This window comes from Neolamprologus multifasciatus, chromosome 14 (genome assembly GCF_963576455.1).
Source record: "Neolamprologus multifasciatus chromosome 14, fNeoMul1.2, whole genome shotgun sequence".
Lineage (NCBI taxonomy): Eukaryota > Metazoa > Chordata > Actinopteri > Cichliformes > Cichlidae > Neolamprologus > Neolamprologus multifasciatus.
In genome coordinates, this window is record NC_140452.1 from 20,677,700 (window position 1) to 20,690,154 (window position 12,455).

The window sequence follows — 12,455 nt, forward strand, 5'->3', positions numbered from 1 at the left end:
CGCCACCCAAGCCCGACAGGTTGAGGAGCTTTTCGGCTCGTTCAGCATCGGAGAGGGCATAGCGCCGAAGAAGCAGCTCTTTGAGGGCGGCGTATTTCCCTTGGGCGGGTGGGTCCCGGAGGAGCGTCATCGCGCGACGGGTGGCCAGCGGGTCGAGCGAGGCCACCACATGGTGATACTTTGTGTCGTCAGCTGAGATGCCACGAAGGGCGAACTGAGCCTCCACGTGTACGAACCATGACGGGGGGTCATGGAGCCAAAAGTCCGGCAGTTTCAGCGCCACAGCGAACGTAGCTGCAACAGGAGGCGAAGGTCCGGCGGCCGCTGATGCATCCATAGCGGAGTCTGCGTTATCTGCGGCCCGTTGCATGCTCGAGTCAGGGGTCACCAATGTGGAGGTAAGCATCAACGACACAGAGCTCTCAGTTCTCACTCCTTCTTTATTAGTCTCCAACATCAACTGAGCATATCGCGCCACAAAACACAGGAACACACTTCCTCAACAGTGGGTGTGAGTGGAGCCCTCTAGTGGTCCGCCACACTATATTATAATTTTCCTACATGAATATTGAAAAGCTAAACAACAAACAACAAACTGAAGTATGAATCGTGCTATTTTTGGACTGTGCAGCTAATAATAATAATCTGGTTATACACTGGTCATAAAGCTGTAGTAGTACAATGTTATTGTCCCTCACAGCACACTCATTACGTAAGATATATTGGAAAAAAAGGAGTGAAGTCAGTGAAAAAAGATAAACTTACTTTTACAAATTTACTCTGACTCATATATTAAGACACATGTTTATACAGATGGACTGTGAGTGTTCGTTTTTCTTATTTTTAATGTCTCTTTCATAGTGGGAGACTTCTTTAAAACTGAACAACTGTAAAAAATATGAGAATGATCCCCAGCCATCTCACAGAGTGGTTAAAGTCCCTTTTTCATACACTGCTACTAATACAAGGGGTCCTAAAATGTTATTTTCGCAGGTCCATGTTTTTTGGGGGTTTGACAATTCATGCATTCAACAATAACAGTAATCAAGAGTTCCCATTTTTCTTTTATATAAACATGACCCAGAGATTCAGATCTAAAATATAAATGGCAAAAGGGCCAAGAGAAGAGTAGAGTCTGTGGGAAAACAGGACTCTGCAACACATAAGTATAGAAATAAGAAAAAAGGGACTGGGTCATAGCAAATATACAAAAAGGCAGGCCACACGGATGGACAAAAAAATGAAAGCGGTAAGGAAATACACAAATATAGCACCAAAGATAGAGAGCACTGATGTCACAGCATGGCATCTGTGCTCTCTAACTTGAAGACGGTATCCTACTTGTGTATGTTAAATCTAACTATACTCTTTCTTAACTGTTTATCTGTCAGTTCAATTCGACTGTAGTTATATAGCGCAGCAGTCACCTCAGGGGGCTTTACACTGTAAGGTAAAGAGCTTGAACCCCAACAATCAACAAACTCCCTCTGAGCAATCATTTGGCAACAGTGGGATGGAAAAACTCCCATTTAACATGAAGTACCTCAGCAGCACGGTGGCACAGTGGTTAGCAATGTTGCCTCACAGCAAGGTCCTGAGTTCTATTCCACCATCAGGCAAGTCTTTCAGTGTGGAGTTTGTATATTCTCCCCATGTTTGTGTGGGTTCTCTCTGGGTACTCCGACTTCCTCCCACAATCCAAAGACAGTTAGTGGGGATAGGTTAATTGGAATCGAAATTGCTCATAGGTGTGAATGTGGCTGGGATAGGCTCCAGCCTCCCCACGACAAGTGGCAGAGATTGGATGGATGGAACTAGGGATGCACCGATACCGATACTGGTATCGGGTATCAGGGCCGATACTGTAAAATGTGTGTGTACTCATACTCGTAAAAGTTAACCGATACCATGAACCGATACCAACTTATTTCATTAATCAGAGGGTGGCTTATCATTTTTGTTGTAGTTTTTTAGATTAGCCACTAGGGGGACATCCCGCACTAAACAGGCACAGGGTTAGACGAGTCAGCCTGGTAGCTCCAGATAAAAAAAGAGAAACTGGAGGCTGCTGTAGCTAGGCTAAACAAAATGTCAGCAGTGTGGACCGGAACAGCCAACTTTAACTCAGGTTTTGGCAAAGCGATGAAAAATGTCAAGAGAAAATCCACGGGCAGTTAAAATAACAGAGGCTCTGACTCATTTTATCGCGCTCGATGACCAGCCAATGCCAGTTGTGGAAAACATAGGATTCTTCTCAGCACACTCGAGCTGTGATATGAAATTCCCAGACGCCCACACATCAGGAAGATAATGGTGCCAAAACTTTCTAAAGAGGTAAAGACAAGCAGTGTGTGTGCGATGTCAGTCCTTGGTTTAACGGCACAGTGGACTGATGATCCAGGGCAGATGGGGAGCTCGTTCGTCAATGCCAAATACTTTCGTTATTTTGTTTGTTTGTTTACAATATGGACACTCTGCAACAATTTAAAAGTTTATTTTATTCTCAAACTTAATTTGTATCTATTTTATTCCAAACAGAAGTGTTTATTTATTATTCTGAAAGCTCGAGACAGTGCCAATAGTTCAGTGATATTTTGTTAAATTACAATGTGGAGACTGCAATAATTTAACAGAAGTGCTTATTTTTCACTTGAAATTTTTTTGTGGTCATTTTTATTAAGATATTATTTATTATCGGCAGAGAATAAAATAAAACCTGTCTTCCAATTCATTGCATTTGTGTGTGTGTGTGTGTGTGTGTATGTATGTGTGTGTGTGTGATAGAAGTATCGGTTTTTGTACTCTGTATCGGCAAGTACTCAGATCCAAGTATCGGTATCGTATCGGTTTGAAAAAATTGGTATTGTTGCATCCCTAGATGGAACCTCTGGCAGAATCAGGCTGAGGGAGGGGCGGCTATCTGGCAGTCGGTTCACACCGAAGGCCAATTACAGTAAGTATCACCAATCAAGATAACATCAATTACTTGTAAATATGGGAAGATTCAGACAGTGATAGCATCTGAACTCAAGAAGGAAGGTCCCCAGCCAATTCAAACCCAGGAAAGTCTTGCTGTGAGGTGACGATGCTAACCACTGCACCACTGTGGTGCCTATGGACACCTTAAGAGTTTCATGTTGCAAAGCTCAAATAATATCAAACTGGTTTCTTGAACATGACACTGTACTTGTTGAATTTATGAGTTTATTAAGACGGTTCTGAGGGGGTCCAATTCAAGTGAGTGTAAGTAATCACTGTCTGACAAAAAAAATATTTCATAATGAAACACAAATAAAAATGCTAATTTAAATGTTAATTTAAACCTGATGAGACATGTCTGCCCTCTTCAAAATTTCATGTACCATAAAAGGAGGGTGTGTTTCAGTCTGTAATGCTTATTCAAAGTTGATGGCCATCATTCAGTGTGTTGATCCTGGAATCTGGTTGCAGTGATTCAGTGTGCTATTATTTCATTAAGCACCATTACATCTGAGTCATTTTTACTTGGATGGATGTCTTTTACTACCATATTGATTTATGGTAAAACATTAAAAGCATTTGCAGTTCAGTTCAAGTTTTAGAACTTTCTTCATAAAGAAGTACAACAAAATAAAGTATTTAAAACTTATTTTGGTGTTTTAAATATAATCATTAGTTTCAGTTACTTTTTGCTTTTTGGAGGACCTCTGAATTGCACTGATATGGTATCCAGAGTATATTGTTTATTGCAGTTTTAGTGGCTTTTTTAGAGTGAGTCTTAATGTCAAAGTGCACCGTTTGCCCAGTTCTCAGGCCATGTGCTTACACGTGCTTACCACATGCTCCTTACTTGTGCAGCCAGAAATGGTTGTGAGCTGAAGCAAACAAATGACTAGTTAAGAAATTCTAAATGTTAAGCAAGCGAAAAACACCGAGATTACTTTTGTCAGGAACTGCAGTCAAGGACAGGGTCGAATAAAATTTAGCTGCCACGCTGCATTTATGTTGGACTGAAAGTCGAAATCGAGACTTTAGTGCGGTGTTAAGTTGATCCGGTTTTTTTTCTGGATATGCAAGGAGGAAAGTGTTTTCTGATATATTATCCACAGGACGACCTGTTGCTGTGGCTTTGTTTTGGTTGGAGAGAGTAGATTTCACTTTCCTGTGTCATAAAGACGGCTCCTTGGTGCCTTTTTGGCTTGTAGATTCCAGCTGTCCTGTTGTCTGTTGTTGTGTATAAGCAGTAAGTAATGTATGTTTCAGGGTTTCCTGCTTTTTTGTTTGTTTTTAGGGGTGTTGTTTACACTTCAGTTATACATTATCATTGATATAATCCAGTTGATTTTCTTTCACAGAATTTCGTTTAAAGGAATAACCCTATTACAATACCATTGTTATCATTGGGTGTATTTCGTTAGTTTGTCAGGCATTTCCAGCCTGCTTTGCTTAGTGTCAAGTAAGGTAAGTGGATAAGGAGATGGTGGTGTATTTGGTTGCAAAAACAAATTTCCTCAGTGACTCGAGTTCAGTAAATGGAAGTTAAATGGAAGATTCCTTTTGATTGTTTATAAGACCCCAAATTTCTTTGTAAAGTGTCTCCTTTCAGGGTGTGACCCGGTTTGACTTTCTGTGAGATCCTGCTGGCTTATCTAAGGAAAGGGACCGCTTGCCAGTCTTTCCTCCGAGGGTGTTTATGATAATGATATTAATTCATGTTTGCACACTATAGTACTTAGTGCTTATCGTATCTGAGCTCCCTTCTCTGGTTCCAACAGTTCCGTTATGGGGGAAAAAAGGAAGTCCTAACAATGTTAAGGAAGTGTGTTGGTATGCCTGTCGGAAATGAGTGTCACTGCTCTTAATTGAACCGAGAGATGCGGGGTAAACTAACTGCAACTAAATTTCAGTGGGTGGGGGTTTAAGTTGGGAAAACTTGGTGAAATGCATGGGAATGGTTATATTTTTGGCCTCACTTAATTGGTTTTCCCATGCCTTAGGTACAACAACATTTTGTTAACATGTCAACTTAATGTTTATGGTATCTTAAGCATTTCTTTTGCTGGGCACCATCTGACATGGTGAAAAGTTGTTTCATCAGCATGTCATATTGCCCGTGTACTCTGCTGCCTTCACTCTCTCTCACTGTGAAGTGGCACACTGCCTAATTTCTGTCCCCAAGTCCCAAAGAAAGCCTGAGAAATTTTCTGATAAGGCAGAAATAAAACAATCTACAAATATGTAAGCATCACTTCTCACTGTGAAGGGATATTGGCTTACAATGCCAGGACTTTATTTTATTTTACATGTTAGATAGAATAGATAGGTCTTTTAGGTGATGCCCGTATCAGTATTTAATGTGAGTGATTGATGCTGTAATGTTTATTATTTCAAACCAAACATGTAGATCAATTTGCCTTTGGCGAGGGTATACAGTGCAAGCTCCCTATATTTGTTTTTCCATTTGTGTATTATTCTTCCTATTTTATTTATGCTTGTTTGCTTTTTGATACTTACTGTGATTTTTTTACTCTGTTGCTTTTTTTGGCTGTCTTTGCTCACTATGGATGGTTTCACCTTTATAAGCTTCTAGAGTTCTTTTTCTCCTGAAACTCTCACCTGGACCTTTACCTCTTTTGTTAAGTTTTGTGACTCCTATAATGACATAAAGTTGTTTTAATTTGTTATAGTTGTTGGAGTTACTAATCATGAATTTTGTCACTGACCTTTTCTCTATAGTTCCACCATGTTAACGTTCTTCTATGTGAATTTTCTACTACAAATCAATCACAACACCATTTGTGGCATGAGCAGCTGCCATTTGGAATTGAGGGCACATTTCTTATTAACATTAGGTTGCGCACAGAGGCACACCTTTTTACTTACATGTACATACGTATTGATTTCAACACCCATTCAGTCATGCAAATATCTATCAGATCAAAAATTTACTTCAAATTTCAACAAAGTTGTCATGAACCAAAAGGCTGGGAGACAGAGACTGTCCAAGTAAGGTGAAGCCAGGGTTGGAACTCCACTGAATGAAGGGAAGACAGAAATTACTCCAAGAGATAAATCACACAAGGAAAACCACGTAGGGTAAACGTCATTTACCACCAAGAAGAGTAGAGCAAACTGGCGAGGAGGAGCCAGTTGAGTCAGCTTAAGTAGGTCTCCCGCTGATTGCTCGCAGATGAGGCTCAGGTGAAGCACTGAAGTCTCCGCCCCCAAGGGATAGCTCAGCAGCCACAGAAGGAAAACCCTTCCAGGTGCTCCCACGGACCATGACAAACATTGAGTTTGCACAAATTGAGTATCAATACTTATTACAAGAACAAGCAATAACATGTCTTTTCTTGACATTGTGCTCCAACTGGCAAATTCAAATGTAATATTTCACATGATAAATAAGAGTTCATCTGTATTAAAATAATATATAGGTAATATTTTAATATAAAGACTTGTTTCGGAATTTACGTTTCCCAATTTTGCTTTAAGTTCTAAAGTTATTTTGTTATTTACATATGGCCTAATACTTCTCTTTATTGCTGTTTTAGAGAGGAGCGGTGCTTCAAAGGATAGTTGCAGATTTCTGTCAGAATCTGCAGATTATACAGTACAAATAAAATGTTCACGTTTCTCCAACGTTGTCTTCCCAACAGTTTCACTAACATCCACACTGGACGGCCAGGAAGCATTCGCGATGTCTTCTCCGGCGCTTCTCCGGCGCTGATAATTGGCGTCTGTCTTGTGTCAGTGACGTAAAAGACGGATTTAATGCGACATGACCATTCAAGCAGCAGCCGCTTTCTAAAACAACAGATATGTATTGGATTCAGTACCACATACAAAAGTGACCCAGATCGGATTTGAAAAAAGTCGGATTTGATGCGCTTTCGCCTGCAGTGTGAATGTAGCCCAAGACCTGACCTGACACATAAACATAGACAAACAGGCACACACAGACACAAACATGCATTCCCACCCTCATGCACACATGTACAAATACTGAGCACTTGCTCAACATGAAGAGACAAACAGAAATGAAGACTGTACACACACTCACACACCCCAAACATACTCTATACCCGCAGGGCCAATCCGACCCCAGACCCAGGAGATGTTTCCCTTTATTCTGGGGTGGAGACAAGCAGCAGCAGGGAGGCACAGCATCCCAGACCCCAACCAGATGGCTAGTTCCTTCTCCCAGCCAACTGCCCTAGACGGCAACCAAACAACGGGGGAGTGAAGACCCCAACAGTTATGTTTGTCACTGTTATGAAGCTTGCAGAGTCATAAAAACATAATTGTTCAGGGTTTTAAAGTATTAAGTAATTGCTGCCATGGGTCAAAATTGAAATTCAAATAGAAAATTATAAAACAGAAAGTGAAAAACAAAACTGACATGCAAAAGAGATGCGTAGCAAACAAGAGGCCAAAAGGGCAGGTGGTTGAGCACCACCTGGAGTCTGTGCACGTGCCTGCAAACAGCTCTGCACAACCCAAAGCTTTACACATGAACCAACTACGCAACTTTTATCTCTTTAAAAAGTTAAAAAGCAAAAAATTGTCTCTGTGCTGAGTCAACCTCAAAGGATGTCATGATGAATAGCTGTTTATTTTTCATTCTAACCCTGAATTTTGAAAAAGGTCAACCCATTTATCTTGTTACCCTGCTAATCAGAGAAACTTAGGTTACCTCTGTAATGATGCTGGTCTGGGCTTTACTTTACACCAGACTGTATATGCCTGTGAGACCTGCGTTGTGAATTTAATTATCACTGCCAAAGATGACAAAAAATGATACACAGAGATTTGAATGTTTTATTTGAGCCCTTGCAAAGCTCAATGAAGGTCTGAGGCTTGAAGATTTGATGCCAAACATGAGTCACCCTGCTTCCTGGGTTGGCTCTTACCAGAAGTCATCAGTTTTCCCTGGGTGCCTGGGCTTAGATCTGATGTTCCCTGGATCTTGCTTCGTATGCAGAGCAATGCTAATTGCAGAGAAACAACATCTGGAGCATGGTCTGGATATGTGAGTGTTGAACTCTGGAGGTAGGCCAGAGTGTGTGTGTGTTTGCTGGTGACAACACAGCCCATTAATGTTTGTATGGCATCAGGGCACTTCTCATCTACCAGTCTGTGAGGCTGCACTCTGCAGTGTCCCACCTTTGAGAGAGACAGAAGACATGGGCTGGAAGAATGCCTTCATCTTGCCTCAGCACTGTGGTTTACTCTTTGCACGTCTTTTGGAGACTTAAAACAAACCGAGGGTGAATGAACATCAGACCAATCTGTACAGTGTCAGCTGCAGATTAAGAATGACCCACGCCACATAGCTAAACAACTTCACTCGGTGATTATCTCATGATGATGACGCCAGAGCTGATCCACTGCAGCAGTCTGCAGCAAGATGTAAGCACTTAGCCAGTGAACAAAGGTTTATTGTACCAATGGAAGCCCATGTGTGGACAGTTAAACAGTGAGTGCCCTCATGCTCAAAGAAATATACAAGAAAACAACGACATCTGTATCAGCACAGTGGTTGTTTGAACCTGAGATCACTGCAGGAAGCAAAACTAGTTCACTGAGGATGCCACCAGCATAGGTAATATGTATCTGTTTAGGGATGTTGAATTGCTTGATTTTTGAATATATACATGTCGCGTGATGTCCATGGGTGTACAATGGGCAGTAAGTGGGTAGGGGCCTCAGCTTCATACAATTTACATATAATGTAATTAAGCTGGAAGCCATGAACCTCAACCTGTGCTTAATTTGTAGCAGATCCTGCTTTATTTTCTGGTGTCACTTTGGCTGATGTGCAAAATCAGAACACCGAAGAACAAAATGTTAGAAATGTTCAACCCCTTGTCTGGGGATCCTCAGCCCTTCCCATGAAGGTGGCACGGATGCCCCTCCGGTGGTCCTCCTTGGGCTCTTGCACTCTGGGGCCTCTGGATGTCTGGGGCCTGGATCTCCTCCATGCCTGCTTCATGCCCTGGGGGACGGGGCTATGGCTCTCTACATCCTCTTGCAGACCATTACATGGGGAATCCTTTTGAATACAAGCGCGCCGATCCACACAGGTGTGCACGCGGGTGTTCACTGTTCGTAGACTTAAATCACCTTTCTTGGCTGCTACTTCAAAGCACATTGTGCGCTGTCTGTCCTGCGTGCTGCACAACAACATTCAATATTTAGTATTTACTGCTGTTTACACTTAGCTAGATTAATGCGATGGTGTTTTGTTTAGTATGTTGCTTTGTTGTTGTTTTATTGCTTGTTTTCTATTCTTTTTCTCTCAACAGGTGATCCAGGAGATATTTTTTTTCCTCCTTTCTCACTGTCCCTCTCCCCTTCTGTTTTTCTTTTCCTTCCTCTTTCTTTCTCCCTTTCCTATCCCTCACTCATGTCTGTCCCGTCTGTAACAACTGAAAATAAAATAAAATAAATAATAAAAACAAAGGTCGATCAAATGGACCAATACGGCAATGCCATGATGATCCATTTGGCAAAATAAATCCATTGGGTATCCTTGTTGGTCTTCAGACAACAATTCTGACGGCAAAAGAACCAAATGGGACAGGCAAAAAAAAAAAAAAAGAAAAAAGAAATGTTCCATTTAGAGTTGTGGTATTGTGTTTTTATTACCTGCTAAAACTCAAACAAAACCAGACATTCAGAGCAAGAAACACTTTTGGCATAATTTCATTGACAGCCACCTTACACTGTGACTTATTTACCACTCTATGGCAGTGTTTCCCAACCTTTTGGAGCCACGGCACACATTTCACATTAGAAAAAAAAAAAAAAAATCACAGGGCACACCACCAAACACCAATGTCACAAAAAGCATATTGATCATTTTTCCCCACGCACCGGGTATAGCAAAATTGGCTCAGTCTGTTCCCAGTATACATTTTTGCTTTCTTCTGACCACTACTCATGCTAGGGCCTTCATCTGGGTTGGAATTTTCTCCAAGACCCAGGTCAGACTGACTACTTTTACTTTTCAAATACTGTTGTCTCACTCACAAAATGAGTATTATGTAATTTCTTCTACATCTTCTTCTGTTTTACTGGCAGTTGGCAACCCATTTAATCAGAGCAGGTAGCTGTACTGCCATCTAGTGGAAGAGAATGCAATTGTTCTGCCCGTTTCTCACGCAGATTGGTGGAACCAGATCATCTTCAGTTGAGATAAAATTGGTCTCTGGAATACTTTGTTGTACAGAAATGTTCGAGGCTCAGTGACTGCACGGTATCCAGGTCCTTTGGCTACAAGACAAGGCCAAATCATTACCCCTCCACCACCATGCCTGACCGTTGATATGAAGTGTTTGCGCTGGTTTTTGCATTTAGCCAAAACCATGTTCAGGTGTAACTTTCAGGTAAAGCCATTCTGCCATATTCTTTTTAGAGAAAAGAGGCTTTCTCCTGACAACCGAGAGTCTGTTTGTAGTCTGTGCGCATTTTCACACCGATGGAATATTTACTCTGATCCAAATCAGTTGATAAGATGGTAAACTTGTAGATTTTTCCTGTGATTTGGTTTCTTTTCTTACAGAAAAAAAACTACAGGGGAACCAAAATATGTCACTACAAACCACATGACGACATTTAGTCAGCTTACTGATCAGATGTGTTTGGGGAAGGAGCAACAGAAGTAAATAAGATAACTCTTTATTTTCATTGCACAGTCATACTTGGGACAGTTTTCCACTTTCATTGTACTATTGTACTATGAAAGTGGAAAACTGTCCCATGTCGGAACTAAGCACAAGTAAACACAACAAAACACAACACAGTAAACTTTAAAGTAAACAAAAAGTTGAAAAAAAAGGTATGAATAATAAATTAAAGAATGAATGTTCACTGCACATTATTGCCCCCCAAAAAAGTCCAAGGAGGTAGCTAATCAGGTTAGCTGTTAGCATTGATTAGGGCTTTTGCTCTTTTGTAAAAGACGTCCTTGAGTCGGTTTGTCCCCAATCTCAGCAACCAGAACCTCCTGCCACACCTCCACCTTCAAATACAGAAAGAAGGTGCCGTCTTCTGGCTTAGTGGGCACATGGAGAATTTACATTACATTAATGTGCTAGCACCACTGACTGTGTACAGGAAGGTTTTTAGCTCAGACTTGCAGCATACATCTGTTGGCTCTGATCAGGTTCACACCATAAACGACCTGCTCTGGAATTCATTTGGAACTGGATCCAGACCACCTCCTCCAAAGTGTCTCGCTGCTTGTGTTTTGGTGCAATTATCATGTTTGCACCTGCCAAATAAACCACTATAAGAGGGAAAATGAAAGACCAATTTAAAAGGACTAAACACCACAGATGTGAAAACACCCTTAAATAAAATGCTGCTCTTGGGTTTGTTGCAGTTGCTCTGAGTATTGCACAGTCTGGCCTCTGGGTGAATTTGCTGGGACGTCCACTCTTCACACTTGCTGATAATTACTTAATCAAGTGCACCACCTGGCTGCTGATTACCTTTTTAATTCCTAAGGAAGCAGTTTTCTTAGTTTTGAACAGAGCTGCAAAGTCCTGTGAAAACTTTTTGTCACGTGACTCTGGTTCTAAGTTGGTGAGTTTGTTTCTCAAACTCTAAACAAAAAAAAAAGTGTGGCATACACCCGATAAATGGTTTAGACTGAGGTGGATCACATTCTCAACATAAACAAGTCTCTGCAGATCTGGAGTTTGTTTGGAGATAACCTCCTCCAAAGCATCTTAGTGTGGTTGTTTTGGTCTACACCCATGTTCACAACCGAACCACACGGGCACACACAAGGCCTGAAAGCAAGACCAACATAAACAGGCTAAACACTGCATGTGTGAAAATATCCTTAGATTAATCATCTCCACCAATGAGGTTATGTAATTATTGTGGTTTGTCTTTTTTTTTCCTTTTAATTTCTTTGTTTGCTTATTTGTAAGCAGGATTACTCCATTATGGGTGGATTTGCATTAAAACCTTTTTCACAGCTTGGCTCGACTTAGAAGTAACTCCTTTTTGGATTTTAGATCAAGGGTCTGAGTACAGGAATGTTTGCCACTGCAAGGCAGGGCAAAATTGAACATTTTGCATCATAGCTTCATCAACAAATATCAAATTTAAAGAAGGAAAAACTAAGAAAGTATCTAAATGTTCCCACAAAATTATCACTAACTAATCATATTCCATTTGGAGTCTCAGTAAGGTGTGAAGTCTCAACTGCTTGTTGCTTTATAGCATCTATTATCTGTCTGTTATCAAATTCTGAGGAAAACTGAGGGAGGAAACTGGGTCAGTAGGTTTTGAAGTGGTGAATTTATTTGAATGCCTTTGACTAAATCTTCAGTAAGTTGGAATTTAATATACCAAAGTTTATATATAAAGTTTGTGTGCCTTCTTGGATAGCCCTCAAAAGCTGACTTTACAGACTTTATTTCCTTTCTAGCAAAGCCAAAATTCAAAGTGGATTATAT